Genomic DNA, 15,214 nt, shown 5'->3' on the forward strand with positions numbered 1-15,214 from the left:
GCCATTTTTATAGATTTTGTTGGTTCCACCCAAGCTTTAGCTGTCGGACAGATATCTCACATTTGACTGTAGAATACTCATGGCTGACTTAGTGTCTGCAAGGTACCCAAGTACTGTGACTAGAAAATCAGCCCAAATCATCAGCCCTCCATGTTATGGCTGTGTGCAGACAGGAATAGGACCCAAGGTGCAGACTCCGGAGACAGATGTGAACTCAAAACAGCTTTAATGTTAAACTCAAATATAACATAACTGGAAAAAATCAAAATAAACTTACACCAGAGGACTGACAGAACACACAGCTATGTAAGCGGTAGATCGCGACACAGACACAGAGAAACACAGGGCTTAAATACACAGAGGGAGCAATCAGGGAACGGATAACAGGAGGGAAACACAGCTGGGGCAAATCAGGCCTAACGAGACAAGGGGAAGCGAAACCACATACATAACATCAGACAAGGACCTTCAAAATAAAACAGGAAACATGACACAGACTGAACTAAAGACACAGACTCACACGCACTGAAACAGAGGGAACAGAGACGTGGGACCAGGGCAGACACTGACTGGACACGGGGATATAGGAACTAAGGATACACAGAGACGCGAACTAGACAAGGGGATACAGAGCAACTAGAGAAGACAGAGACATAAACCATAAGACAGAACTAAAAGAAACCAAAGACTAGAAATTATAAATAATAAACTCAAAAACCCTGGGTCAATGACCCAGGCATCCTAACACTCCATCACCGTGCTTGACAGCTGGTAGATGTGTTTGTGCCGATATGTTGTCTTCAGTTTTTGCCAAATGTACCGCTCTGTCCACTTTCAATTCAATTCAATTCAATTTTATTTATATAGCGCCAAATCACAACAAAAGTTGCCTCAAGGCGCTTCATAGATACAGAGAAAAACCCAACAATCATATGACCCTTTATGAGCAAGCACTTTGGCGACAGTGGGAAGGAAAAACTCCCTTTTAACAGGAAGAAACCTCCGGCAGAACCAGGCTCACGGAGGGGCGGCCATCTGCTGCAACCGGTTGGGGTGAGAGAAGGAAGACAGGATAAAAGACATGCTGTGGAAGAGAGACAGAGGTTAATAACAGATATGATTCAATGCAGAGAGGTCTATTAACAGACAGTGAGTGAGAAAGGTGACTGGAAAGGAAAAACTCAATGCATCATGGGAATCCCCCGGCAGCCTACGTCTATTGCAGCATAACTAAGGGAGGATTCAGGGTCACCTGGTCCAGCTCTAACTATATGCTTTAGCAAAAAGGAAAGTTTTAAGCCTAATCTTGAAAGTAGAGATAGTGTCTGTCTCCCGAATCCAAACTGGAAGCTGGTTCCACAGAAGAGGGGCCTGAAAACTGAAGGCTCTGCCTCCCATTCTACTTTTAAATACTCTAGGAACAACAAGTAGGCCTGCAGAGCGAGAGCGAAGTGCTCTAATAGGGTGATATGGTACTACAAGGTCATTAAGATAAGATGGGGCCTGATTATTTAAGATCTTGTATGTGAGGAGCAGGATTTTGAATTCAATTCTTTGGTCTCATCTTTCCAAAGGACATTGTTCCTGAAATCTTGTGGTTTGTTCAGGTTTAACTTTGCAAATCTAGGTTATGCTGCCAGGTTCTTCATAGAGAAAAGAGACTTTCTCCTGGCAACCCTTCCAAACAAGCCATACTTGCTCAATCTTCTGTACTTTCCTAAACTTTAACATTTAACCTGTTTGACTTTTAGTAGTTTCTCTCAGCATTCTGGGGGTGAACATACTGAGATATCCGCTCCTAGAAAGATTGTGGCTTTGCAATTTAACACACCTGAATGCTCCAAACAGACAGACTTCTGCTTTTATAGAGGTGGCAGTTCTAAATGGGCCGTAGTTGGTATGGTTTTTATGTGAGCAGCACTTTTATGAGAAAGTTTTTTAGTTTCACTGAATATGTTATTTTGTCAGCAGGCACAGATCACTGAACTTCAAAAACAATAATAGTCTTTAAGGTATAGTCAAAGTGGCTGCAAAATTGCAGGTGTTACCCTGAATAATCTTCCTCATCTGGATAAGGTGACGAGTTTGAACAAGGCCCGGGCTGAGCCTTCAACTAATGCTTTCAACATGTCCAGGACAAACAGAGTGAAAACTCATTTGTACAACCAGCTATTTGTCTTTTAAATGATGTTGTTTTTTTACTCTAGACTTTTAAGTTTGTTTTTATTGTATGTTCATTATTTATTACCGTCTGTGTCTGTTTGATAGCTCTGTTGTTTCTGCTGACTGTACAACAAATTTCCTCTTGGGAATAATAAAGATATCCTTGATCCTTGGTGTAAAGGCAATGATAAATTACTGCAAAAGGAATAACTATCTTGTTTTCATTGAAGCGGTTTGGCAGCTTTAAGGAAAAAAATCAGGGACACGATCTCAGCAGCACCGTTTCAGTGACTCTCCCACTTTTAAACTTTACATGTTCACTGTGAGAATAGAAATCTTGACAGGATGAGATGATGATGAGGGCTTAATGAATGCTGAACTGTCTCCTTTTCAAACAGGAGAAAAATGTATGGCATCGCAACTTTTAAGAAATTTTGACCAAGCGAACATTAAAGGTTCCTTAAATTGATGTCAGCACCTGAAAAACAGATTTTAATATATAGTTAATATGATATTTAAACTTGTGTGTGTGTTCACACTTTGGCTGACAGATCATTTAGTGAACACACGTCTTAACTGGACAGAGTCCTTCCCACAGTACCGTTAACTTGTCAGCTATGATTCTTATCAATTAGCCACTGTCATTCATGTCAGCGCCAACTCATGATACGGTCAGAATCTTAGAATAAACATTTAATAAACGTCCTCAGAGAAAGACGTAACTTTCTATATGATGAAAATAGATCCTTTCAGTCAGGAAATTTCCAAGCGACCAAGATTTCTCGGTAATTTCCCCCCTCCTCCAATTATTTCGTTTCAAAGTTGGCTGGCACTGAGCCAACAAACAGGTTTTATTGCACCACAAACAGAGGCTTTTTTTCTCCATGAAAGGAGCAGAATCACCAACTTTCCAAACCGGGTGTAAAAACTAGAGCGTGACAGCTGCATTTAAATATGAAATAGCTGCAGATTTGGTTTCAGACACCTTGTACTGTGTGCAAACAAAGCCACCGTTTCCACCAGAGAAAAGAGAACGCATTTAAAACACCTCTTTGTCGTTGTTCAGAACTGTGTTCCTTTTGTTTCCATTTGTCTCTTTTTTAGGTGGAAAGAATAGGATGAAATATTTTTAAACAGTAATTACCTGGCTGGGATCCGACATGCAGGGATTAATGGGTGACTGCGGAGCACCAGGTTCGGCAGTGTGTTGGAAGGTAAGGGGGGGTGTGGGTGTGTGTGATGGAGTGGTGACGGTGCCGGCAGTGGCGTGGAGTCGGGGGGGGGATGTCGAACACAGAGAACCAAAGACTGGCAGAATTCTGCTGCAAGTGTCTTTTCTTTATCCAAGCTCAAGTCACTGCTTCACGCCAAGTCCGTCACAAATGAACAAGACAGATTTAGCCCTCTCGCCTCATCCCACTCCTTCCAAATCCATTTGCAAAACGTCTGTTTTCATGCCTCCTGAAACAATATTGTTACATGTTTGGGGTTATTTTTTTACCTTCTTCGCTCTGGCCTGCTCTGTCGCACAAGTCGAATTTTTACCGAGGAGTTAAGCAAATCTGGAACCGTGCTTTGTTCGGGACCCTGTTTTGCATGTAATTGACAATCGCGAGCAATTTCCGATTAATTTATGTCACCACACAGCACTCCAAACCGCCTGCTTGGCCAAGCTTACATCGCTGAAGTCGAAGAATGCTGTAGTGCTCTTTGCGCTCAGAACTCAATTAAGCATGTCCTTGGAGTGCAATATCTCTGGATTCTTTAAGTCGTTTGGATAGTGCAGAGAGGCGATGAGGTGCTCTTACAGATGGTGTGCGACTCAGACTGTAATTAAACAGATCAGTGTCTAATACACAGTCTGATATCCAGCAGCAGTGCAGCCAAATCTCTGTGGGAAGAACTTCCTGAGGTTCTCACAAGCTTCTCAAGGTCGCCGCAGTCTCTGTAGATTCTGCAGTAGTTGGTACTACTTTGTAAATCAAATATTTTTCCCATTTCAGTTTCTTTTCTGGTTTCTTGGATTTTGCTACCACGGCAGTGATTCTGCAGGCATAACATATGCTAGTGTTTTGCTTTGGCACTGTCTAGCTTCTCCACTGGCATATAGCAGAATATTTTGGACACCAAGATGTCATGGTCCGGGTGAGCACGGGGTTTTTCCACTCCGCTGGGTTCTACCTTCAGGCAGAGACTCCAATCAGCTTCCACACCTGGTTCCAATCAAGTCACCTGCATATAAGACCAGCATTCACAACAGACCTCTGCCAGATCTTCTGCTAACCCATGTCAGTGCTAGGCTGCGAACCCCTTGTGAGAACCCTCAACTACTGCTTTTCCCTCACCGTGTTTTTCTTTGTCATAGGACCCACCTGGCAGTCACGTTTCCCGAACTACTCTCATCTCCGCCTGGACGCTGGTTCTGTCATCTGGTTTCTTCCTCTCCACCATCGGACTACACCTGCCTGCCTCCCTGCCAAGTCCCTCACTCCACGCATATTCTGGATCCTCTCTGGACACTCCTCACCCGGAACCCCCTGGACACCCCTTCCTCGCATGACACTTTAAACCTGCAACGCTGACTGCGTACCTCCATCCAAGCCGCTGCCCCTTTTTTCCATCCGTGAAATCCAGCACCTAGCCATAGCACTCAGTTTCATGTTCACAGTTTGGCCTCACAGTTCACAGTTCATAGCATTTCATAATTCATAGCATTCATAGTCTCCTGTTGTGTAATTTCACTAGACACTTGTAAATAAAGCACTGTGTTCACGCCCGTTTGCCTCCCTCTGTGTCTGCATTTGAGTCCACACCCACAGCCGGGCCCTCTCGGCCGTAACACAAGAATAAACAAGAAATTTTGCTGACTCCAGTATGTTTTGTAAAATTTAAACCTCTCATTTATATTTGTCAAGCAGAATATAGTTACAGGATTCTTTTGTTGTTTTTGGTCAAGTTAAAAGAAATGTTTTTTCCTTTCCCAAATAACTTTGAGTATAACTCGATAGCGCCACATGTTTGATTCATCAGATTTAGAGGAGCGATACTGGACACGGGATGTCAAATATGAAGCTGCGAGGCAGGACGAAAAGAGGAAGACCTCAGAAAAGGGGTGTAGTGAAGGTCAGTAGAGTAGAAGAACCCTTTGGCCACTTTTACATGCATGACATAAACAGTATTTCAGTCTGAAGTGGTGATGTTCTAAATGTGAGTATTTCATATTTTTTTCTGCCCCAAACACAGAAACAAAGGTCTAATCATGAGTGGTCATGGTTTAGAAACGTACTCCCCCACAGCACTTCCAGCCTTTGGAGACAAACTCCAAACACTTTAGCAGCTTGTGTGCATTTCTGCAATGCCAGCGACCTCCATGAGAAGATGTTGTCGAAAACCTGTGCACTAGTTTTCAGTCTGTTTCTGCATCAAAGTTCCATCATCCATTCACTTTTCTGCTTATCCAGTCTGGGATGCAGGGGGGGTGGAGCCTGTCCTGGCTCTCGATGGGCGAGTCTTGGGCCACTTGACCCACTGCACCAGGTCTTTGTGAAACATTAAACAAAAAGATCTTTGGTTAAAAAAAATTAATCAGATTTCATCTTAACTCAAAAGACTTCAGTAGTCTTTAAATGAAATCTGCAGTGGTGTGAACAGGAAGCCTCCATTGCATCTCCAGCTATAAAAAAAATCCCTAAGAATTCAATGCAGATCTACAAAGCCAAATGAAATGTGCAAAAATAGGACAAAATTAGGTATTTATTTAGCTTAGATAGAAATACTTGAGACAAGTGTGTGTGGTGCTGCCTTTTTTGAACACATATGCTGTATAAGAAACCCTTACTGTGGTCTATCAGGATAAAATGAAGTTATATTGAGGCAAAAGATTTCTGATGGAAAACTGTCCTTTTAGTAAATGGTCTGTAACACCTTAATTTCAGTGAAAAATCATTTTGAGTTTATTTGTAAAATGCCAAAACCCAACATATTAAATATAAAACAGGAGAAACGTCAACAGTTCCTTCCCGTTAAAAGGGATGTGCTCTCCTCCACTGACAGTTTGGATGAGAGGAAAGTATCAGAGTAAGGCACCACAAATATTATTGTAAGAAATTTTCTAGGTCAAAGTTCAAGAGGAATAGTTGTACGTCGGAGTGCTATGCCGTAAAATTAATCTCAATACAAAGACACGAGTATCATTGAATTTAATGAATCAAATGAGTAATTTTAAAAGCTTTACCTGCCTTGTTTGTTCAAGGTGAAATAGACCAAAGGCCTTGATTTGAGGTGAATCAACAACAGTTAAAAGCATCCTTTTCTTCACATATGCAGTATAGCATTGAATGATGCACTCAAAAAATCAAGGTTGGCTCTTAATGCTTCTCTTTTTTTATCAGTAGTTCAGAGCTAATGAATCAAAGCCATTAATCATTTGTACACTATGAGATATCAAGATATTTTTTTTCTTTCAATTTTGACTTTCTTGGCAAAGCTTGAAAAGACAAAACAAAGCTGCCAAACAGAGGAAAATCAAAGCACATATGGTTGGACTGTTCAGACTTGAAAGTGTCGCGTCTGTCATTTTAACAGAGCCCAGGAGAAGTTTCAAGGTTGCTGAAATGCTTCATGAAGTCTCCTAAATCTATCAGTTCGGTACAAGTCTCCTTTTGTGGAATAGATTTGATTAATAAATGTCATATGATGTGAAATCTCCTCTTCTTTTAGAGTTTTTCATAAGAAAATGGCTTTTTTTTTAATGCCACTATTGGGGAAAGGAAGGTTTTTAGTAATTCAAAGTACTACAGTCCAAAGTTTTATTATTTTCTTTGTCAATAAAAGCTACAGTTGTTCACCACAGAAGCAGTATAAATATTCTGGATTTATATCAGGTGATAAAGCGGCAAGTCTCATAACATGCTCCAATAATCTACCTGCTCTAATTACTACAGCAATCATAAAACGTCAGAATGAAAAGCAATATAAACAAAGCATAACGTTCAAGACGACAATATTGCAATGATTAATATAGCAGTAATGACACTCCAGGACTAAAAAAAGACAATGCTGAAACTTAAATTCGAAAAGTGATTTTACATCTTGTGTCAATTTGTGCATCACTTTATATGGCACTTTGTTAATGACAACTAACAAAAAGTGACAAAGTGCTTAATTGGGACAATGGAAAAGATAGTGTGCGATCACAAAAGGGGAGGCAGATATTTTTGTGAGCGGAGGTGGTGTTATCTGACAGCCTGACTGATAAGATCACAGTGAAGCCTTAAGAAATAATACGTTTTAGGTAGGGTGAATCCGAATCAGCATTAATGTGATCTGTGCCATATGCCAGTATGAATCTAATGGACTGATAATCTCGTGTCTTTCTGCTGGTGGAACCAATCTGTGCGAGCGATAAGAAGCTCACAATTGGGGCTGATCGGCTGCAGCGTCACATTGGACCCGAACACGGAAATATCTCCCATTAAGATCTGAAAACAACAACAAGGAGAAGGCGGCAAAGCGAAGAGAACACAGGAGATGTACAGATACACTGTGAGGGGCGATAACATCTACGGCTGCTTTGCGCTTTTAAGTTACCTTACTCACGTCAACAACGTGTTTTCAGCTTAAAAAAAGAAACATGACATGCTGTATGAAAAGTGGTTTAATTTCAGGGTTTCAACATGATTTCGATCTGGAAACATGCATTTCTTTCGATAGCTTCTAAATACCTTTCATTAGATTCACTTTCATATTTGCCATGTTTACATTGCTGACCCTTATTTGACATTTTCTTTTATATGATTAGAGCAGCCCCCCCCCTTCCCCCCCTCCCCCTCTCTCCTTCTCCATTATGGAAAAAATTATTAACATCTGCTGCACAGACATCAGGAGAAGTCATGCATGCCTTAATGGCCCCTTGTTTAGTCATTTATGGGTAAGCATGTCATTATTTCAGGATTTATGATCAACCAGATAGAGAATGCATTCTCCCGGAGTTTCACCTAGCAATTATTTATTTTGATTTTTATGGCAACAAAGTTTCCTATCCTCCCTCACTTTCCAATTAATGCTGATGATCAAGCATGTCTTAGTGCTTCAGCTGCTTTTGCTTTTTTGTTTTTGTTTTTGTTTTAAATCCCCATTGGAATTTATCTTTTGCGATCAGCCTGTTTTAGAAAAAAAAAGTCTATTTGTTATGAAAGCGCTACTTTCAGACTAAAGCACGCCGAATAAAGACGCTACCTGAGATGTAGCACAACTATGACTTAAACAGATGTGCAATTTTTGTGCTTCATTTCTGTTGCTGCAAATTTTGTTTACTAAATTTGGTTTTGCACATTACTGCGTACTGACTCATTGTTATCCAGTAACAGTTGGATACTAGATAACTTACAGTTTTGACTATGCAGGAGTAAGCTATGCACTAAGCAGTACAGTATAACCAAATTTACATTCATTCTGAAAAATTATTTTAAGTTAGAACATAACAGAAATAACAGAACACTGGTGGTTTATTAACTATGTATTTGTCAAGGCATGATTGAATTCTTGTTTTATGAGTGTACACAAATCATCTGAAGCCACAGTTCTCTCTCTCATCAAACTATTAGTATGTCTTCACAGTGAGCTCTGTGAACTGAAATGCTCAGCTATCTTTGTATTTTGGCAGCACACAGCATTTATATAGTTAACAATAAAGCTGAGGTCCTATAAATAATCACTTAAATATGACCCTGTGGACAGTCACAACAAACTGACTCAGGGTCCATGTGAAGATACTAGTGTAAGCATTGTAAAGGATACACAGGTGATAGTCACTCGCTGGCCTGCACGTCTAAAACAGCTTTGATTTGCATCAAACAATCAAAATGTGCAAATGTCCGTCTTTTGGTCACTAGTTTTGAAATTTGAATTAACATGATTTGCAGATACAGTATAGATTAACACCCTCAAATATTATTCAAATGAGGGTGCATATTATTAAATGTGGCATTCAATGCATGCTTTCACACCCTCGCAGAAGCAGGGATGCCAGTAGATTAACCTATTAGCCTGAGTGGACTTCTAATGGCAGGTGGTTTTCTTCAAGCTGCAGTAATAATTCAAACACTGCCACCTGACAAGTAGCGGTGTGCAGCTAAGCAGTTTTAAGTATGACATGGCAACAATGATAGCACACTAAAAAGAGGCTTATGCATGAAAATGCACTTAAAAAAATATTCAGTCTTGCTACAAAAATAACACAGCTGAATACAAAAAGGGAACAGAAGTCTCGCTTTGCTCTCTTATCTCTTATCTCTTCCCTCACAACTGATCCCAACTGATCATGGCAGAAATCTGCAGCAGGTTTCTTCCTTTTAAAGGGGAGTTTTCTTTCCCACTGTCGCCAAGTGCTTGCTCATAGGGGGTCGCCTGCTTATTGAGGCGGTTTTCTCTATTATTAGCAGGTTGTTACCTTACGGTATAAGATATAAGGCTATTGTTGTGAATGAGCACTAGGTCAGCTGAACTGATTCAGTCATCATAAAGAGCCAAGAACAGAGAAAAGAAAGCATTGTGAAGTCTGAGGTCATGAAATGAAAATATCCCATAACAGAAAAAACATAATCAGTTTACTTTAAAAATAACAACAATTTAACATTTTTTAGATAAACATCATTATTGTGAAGGCTTGACTGGCATCTGATGTTGCACATATCATATTTCCTGTAAGCATGAAATAGTACACTTTGATTATTTAGTAATTTCCAATTGCAGAAAGAACACAGTATATCATAAATACTATGCACAACTGAATCTCACAGTCATCTTGAAACACCTCTGGGCACTTATTGGAGCAGTTATTTGAAGCTTTAATTTAAATTAACTTTAATTTCAGCGGTTAGCAGGACATGAAAACTCTAAGTAGAGAAGTGACAGTCAAATCTGATAAAAAGCAATTAAAAACTTTGCTGACTTTGCCCTAAAATAAGGTTTTAAAAGAATTTCCCCTTGAAAGTTATATTTCTGTCACTATCTTTGCTCCCACCGTTTGAATTCAGAATATTTTGAGTACCATATCTCTGTCTTATAACATTCCTGCCATTAATAATATGAAATCTGCACACAGCATTGACTGCCTGATTAATACTGCACATTTCTACATCCATGGGTTGGTGTTGTTTGTTGATGTATATGAAAGGTGCCAAGTACATCTTTAAAAGCAACTAAATAACCAGCACGAAGACAGGCCCACAAGGAGAGGGCACGAACAAGTAAAAGATATGAACTCTGCAGGTTATTAATATGTACCTTTCCCCTGGCACACGCACATCCACAGGCTGGCACACATTTCTGCAGTAAGAGCATCTTGCACAAACCTTTCCTGACATTTTGTCCCTTTGCCCTGGAGCAGCCCCGAGGAGGCTGCCCCAGATCAAGGCCATCACATCACTCGGTCCCTGAAGCTACCACTACAACAGTCACTGAATGTTGTAGGGCCTGAAAACAGCCTTTACATCAACAGATTATGAGTCTTGCTCCAAAATGAGATTTGACATGAGGTGCACCTGCTGCTCCAAATTGACTGATGGGACAAAAGCTGAAACAAATGCCTCTCTGCAAGACCTCACGTTGCTTATGGTCTGTCTACAATTCGAAAAATTTGATTTTATTTATCAAAATCAACAGCGATCTTTAGAGAATCGAATCACCTTTGGCAAGCTGACGAGCACAGACGAGGCCTCTCTCTGACTTGAACCTAATTGAGGATGCACAGAGGGTGTGTGGGGGGTTTTGTTGCAAAAGCCACCATCTGTTGTCAGTGCGTGGTGTTGCTCACCATGACCAATTGTGTCATTAGATTATTGAATAATTAGAGGACGGATCATGTCTACTCAGCAAACATGCCTTTCAACTGTATTTGAGTGTTTGGCTAATTTCTTGAACACAAAGAGTTACATGATATCTGCAGGAATACATTTGGAGGGGGGGACATTTAAAAAAATATGTAACTGAGCAAAGTTTAAGAAAAACTGCAGCTTTGATTAACTCAAATGACAATAAAACATTTAAGAGTGGGTGTTAGCGAAAAAACATTTATTTTTTTACACTATTTCATTTTGTAGTAAAACTCTTCATATGACAATCCAAATCCCAGTTTCCCTGTGCAGACACCGTATCTCCCTGTGAGTCGAGTGTCCCCACTGAGCTGAAGGAGGACTTTAAATGAATCCTACGTAGCTCAGGGCATTTAAGAATCTTTTATTAATGAAGATTGCACTTTGTCTTAGGTGAAATCGTCTCCAGAATGTCAAGGGACTGCCTTTGAAGCCACCCACTGCTACAACACCAAACTAAGTGAGTTTTCTCCCACTTTAAATCATAGATTCACTGTTAAACTTTAAAAAAAAACTGGGCTTTAAGAACTTTCTTCGTGGCCAGGTGGGACAGCAGAATGAAAATAAGGATATGTATGAAATCCCAGCCGCTTATAGAGAAAATGAGATTAGAGTGAAGAGGCAGCTCTCGGATTTAAGTCTGAGTCGGCCACAAATCTCAGGTGGAAGAGAATTGTCCCAATATGAGATATCCATCATTTGGAAAGATTGACACCTACAGTACTCCTACAAAATGTTTGTTGGCATGAAAGTAAAACATATTATGGTCTGCTTTAAAAGTTACAAGTCATCTTGAGACAACTACTTCCCACGTAGCTCTGTTTTTGAAAACTCAAGCCTATAAAATCTTTTTTTTCAGTTTAACATTATCTGTACATGTCCTGAAAACATCTGGAGACCTCCAGGAGTCATCGACTGTCACAAAGCTGCGTCATGCTGGAAACTATTCTTCCCTCGGTTCTGAAGGACAAGCTGGAGAACTCTGGAGTGGACCATCACCTCACTACCTGGATTTTGGACTACCTCACCGACCGACCACAGTATGTGAGGACTCAGGGCTGTGTGTCGGACAGGGTCGTCTGCAGTACGGGGGCCCCACAGGGAACGGTTCTGGCTCCGTTCCTCTTCACCATCTACACTGCAGACTTCTCCCACAATTCCACCCAGTGCTTCCTGCAGAAGTTCTCTGATGACTCTGCAATAGTCGGCCTCATCACTGATGGGGACGACAAGGAGTACAGAGGACTGACTCAAGACTTTGTGGACTGGTGCCAGCTGAACTACCTCCAGATCAACGCCAGTAAAACCAAGGAGCTGGTGGTAGACTTCCGCAGGCACAAGCATTCTCCACTGCAACCACTGAACATCCAGGGTATGGACATTGAGGCTGTGGACAGCTACAGGTACCTTGGTGTTCATCTGAACAACAGACTGGACTGGACTCATAACTCAGACGCCCTCTACAGGAAAGGGCAGAGCAGGCTGTACCTGCTGTGGAGACTCAGGTCGTTTGGGGTGGAGGGCCCACTCCTGAAGACCTTCTATGACTCTGTGGTGGCTTCTGCTATCTTTTATGGTGTGGTCTGCTGGGGCGGCAGCATCTCTGCTGGGGACAGGAAGAGACTGAACAGGGTGATCCGAAGGGCCAGCTCTGTTCTAGGATGCCCTCTGGACCCAGTGGAGGTGGTGAGTGACAGGAGAATGGTGGCTAAGCTGTCATCCCTGTTGGACAACGTCTCCCACCCCATGCAGCAGACTGTGACAGCACTGAGCAGCTCCTTCAGTGGGAGACTGCGGCACCCACGGTGTGGGACGGAGAGATTTCGCAGGTCTTTCCTCCCCACTGCTGTCAGACTCCACAACAAAGACTTTAACTGAACAAACACACACATCCACACATGTGCAATAACACTAAGTGCAATAATCTTTTCTGGCATCGTTGTATTTTTACTCAGTTGTATATAGCATTTGTATTCTATTTTTATCTTATTGTATATTTTTATTCTATTTTATTCTACTGTATATAGTATATTATTTTATTCTATTCTGTACAGCTGTGTACTGTATTTATTCTTATTGTATTCTAATTTTTGCGTCATAACTTTTGCACTGTCCACTTCCTGCTGTGACAAAACAAATTTCCCACGTGTGGGACTAATAAAGGTTATCTTATCTTATCTTATCTTAAATGAAGTTAGGCAGTTATGACAGCCAACTGCTCTATAAGCGGCTGTATCTCACCTTAACATTAGTCATGTAATTTACTTGAGATGGAAACAGACAAGACAAAACTATCAATTAACTCACAAAAGAAAGTCTAAAAAACACTATTTTGCTGCTGTATGTCAGATCCTTTCAGAACATTTTCAGCAGCTAACCTTTGCCCCTGCTTATGCCACTCACGTCTTAGCATATATTCCTGTCGCAGAGGAAACTGCTGGTTTATCTAAATGTTAATGTGGAGAAAAGTGAATTTGTTACGCTGTGACCAAAGTGTACGACAAAACGGAGCATGGTTACTTATGGCTGTAACAGCTTTACAGTGACATTTGTCACTATAATGAGTTCAAATGTGAGTCCGTTTAAGTGAAAAGCTAGAGCTCTGACAGATGGACTGTGCTAATTATAAATAATACCAATGTGGCTGAATGACTACTTAAAGAAAACAGGTTTGGGCAATTCAATTAGGTACATAAGTATATAAGAAGAAAAGAAAACTTTGAGTCAGAGTTAATACAGTTTTGTATTTTCTGTTTCGGTTGAACTTCCATTGTTTAACAATGTTTGGTTTTAGTTTTTAGATAGAACATTTATTTTAAAAAGAAAATATACCAGTACTTTTGGAGCATGCACACATGGACTAGCAACTGACAAAGACAAAAACTAGTTCTCTGTTCTAGTTAACTACATTACTTTCACAGCTAGTTTTAGTTTTTAGTTTAAGGTAAGCATAACTTCTTTGGCAATAATTAACATAAAAGATAATAAAACAAAATAATCACTGTTTAATTTTTTTAAATATAATTTTACAAGTGCACGCTAGTTGACGTTTTATGATAGCTGTAATTACCGGAAGTGAAGGTCAATTAAAAATGGTGGTTCATCTTCCCTTGAAGTGAAGTCGTAGATGTGGAGACATTGTGGCAAGTTGAAGCAAATCCCACAGGTGAATAAACGTTTTAAGGGTTTAAATAAAACGTTATTAAAGTAATCTGCACACAGCAAAGGCAGCTTTAGCTGAGTTAGCCAAACGGAGCCGTAGCTTTACTGTTGTTACAAGTCAGATTTAATTTGAACTCGGAGCCTTCACCGGATTTAAAGGTGGATTTACACTTTACAGCGAGAACCAGCCGACATGCCACCTCTGCGTGCTGGGCTGCTGTGCACAGGTATGCGGCCAAAACTAATTCCCCGTTTTCAAAGAGTGAGATTGTGGGTCATATACAGTGTGTGTGCTTTGTGTACTAGGTATATAGGAAATTCCTACCTTCATGAGGCTGAATGTTAGCTGTTTTTTGGGAGTACTTGTGAAGAGGTGTTGATTCATGTTAGTACTGCAGGCTGTAACATAGCTGGAGGTGCTGTGCTGTGTTGTGTCTAATTGATACAGACGAGGTGGATGAAATTCAACCAACGCAGCATGTTTTATCTCAATACAGTGCTAATATTATCCAAAACTCCCAGTTACTGCCATTATGTTTTCTACACTTGTTACTAATTGCAAAGCTAATCCTGCCATTATTAGCTCTTAAACATGTCGTTTGTGTGATTGACTGCTTCCCCTGAAACTGTATGTTACCAACGTAATCCTCAGATCTTTTACCAAGGAAAATTTATCTGTGGACGCAGGTAAGAGGTGGGCTGAACATTTACAGACCCACTAATCAGCCATTTCAGCTTTTCTGGCTCCATTGTGTTTCCATTGCACTCACGGGGTGATGTAATAATATTGTGTCGCCTTTGCCCTCGATTTACAGCCAGACAAAACAACAATGGTGGGAACCAAAATGGGTTCTGCATAACTAGGTCTGTGTGGTGAGTTTTAGACTGTTGGTGGGGCTACGTGAGAGAGCAGCAGTCTGCTGTTGCTTCTGATAGATTGATGCCCCCTCCTCAAAATTCAGCTGTTTCTGAATGTAACCACAGCCCTGACAGGGAGTTGTTTGTTTGTTTGTTTG

Source organism: Maylandia zebra, linkage group LG11 (assembly GCF_041146795.1).
Source record: "Maylandia zebra isolate NMK-2024a linkage group LG11, Mzebra_GT3a, whole genome shotgun sequence".
NCBI lineage: Eukaryota > Metazoa > Chordata > Actinopteri > Cichliformes > Cichlidae > Maylandia > Maylandia zebra.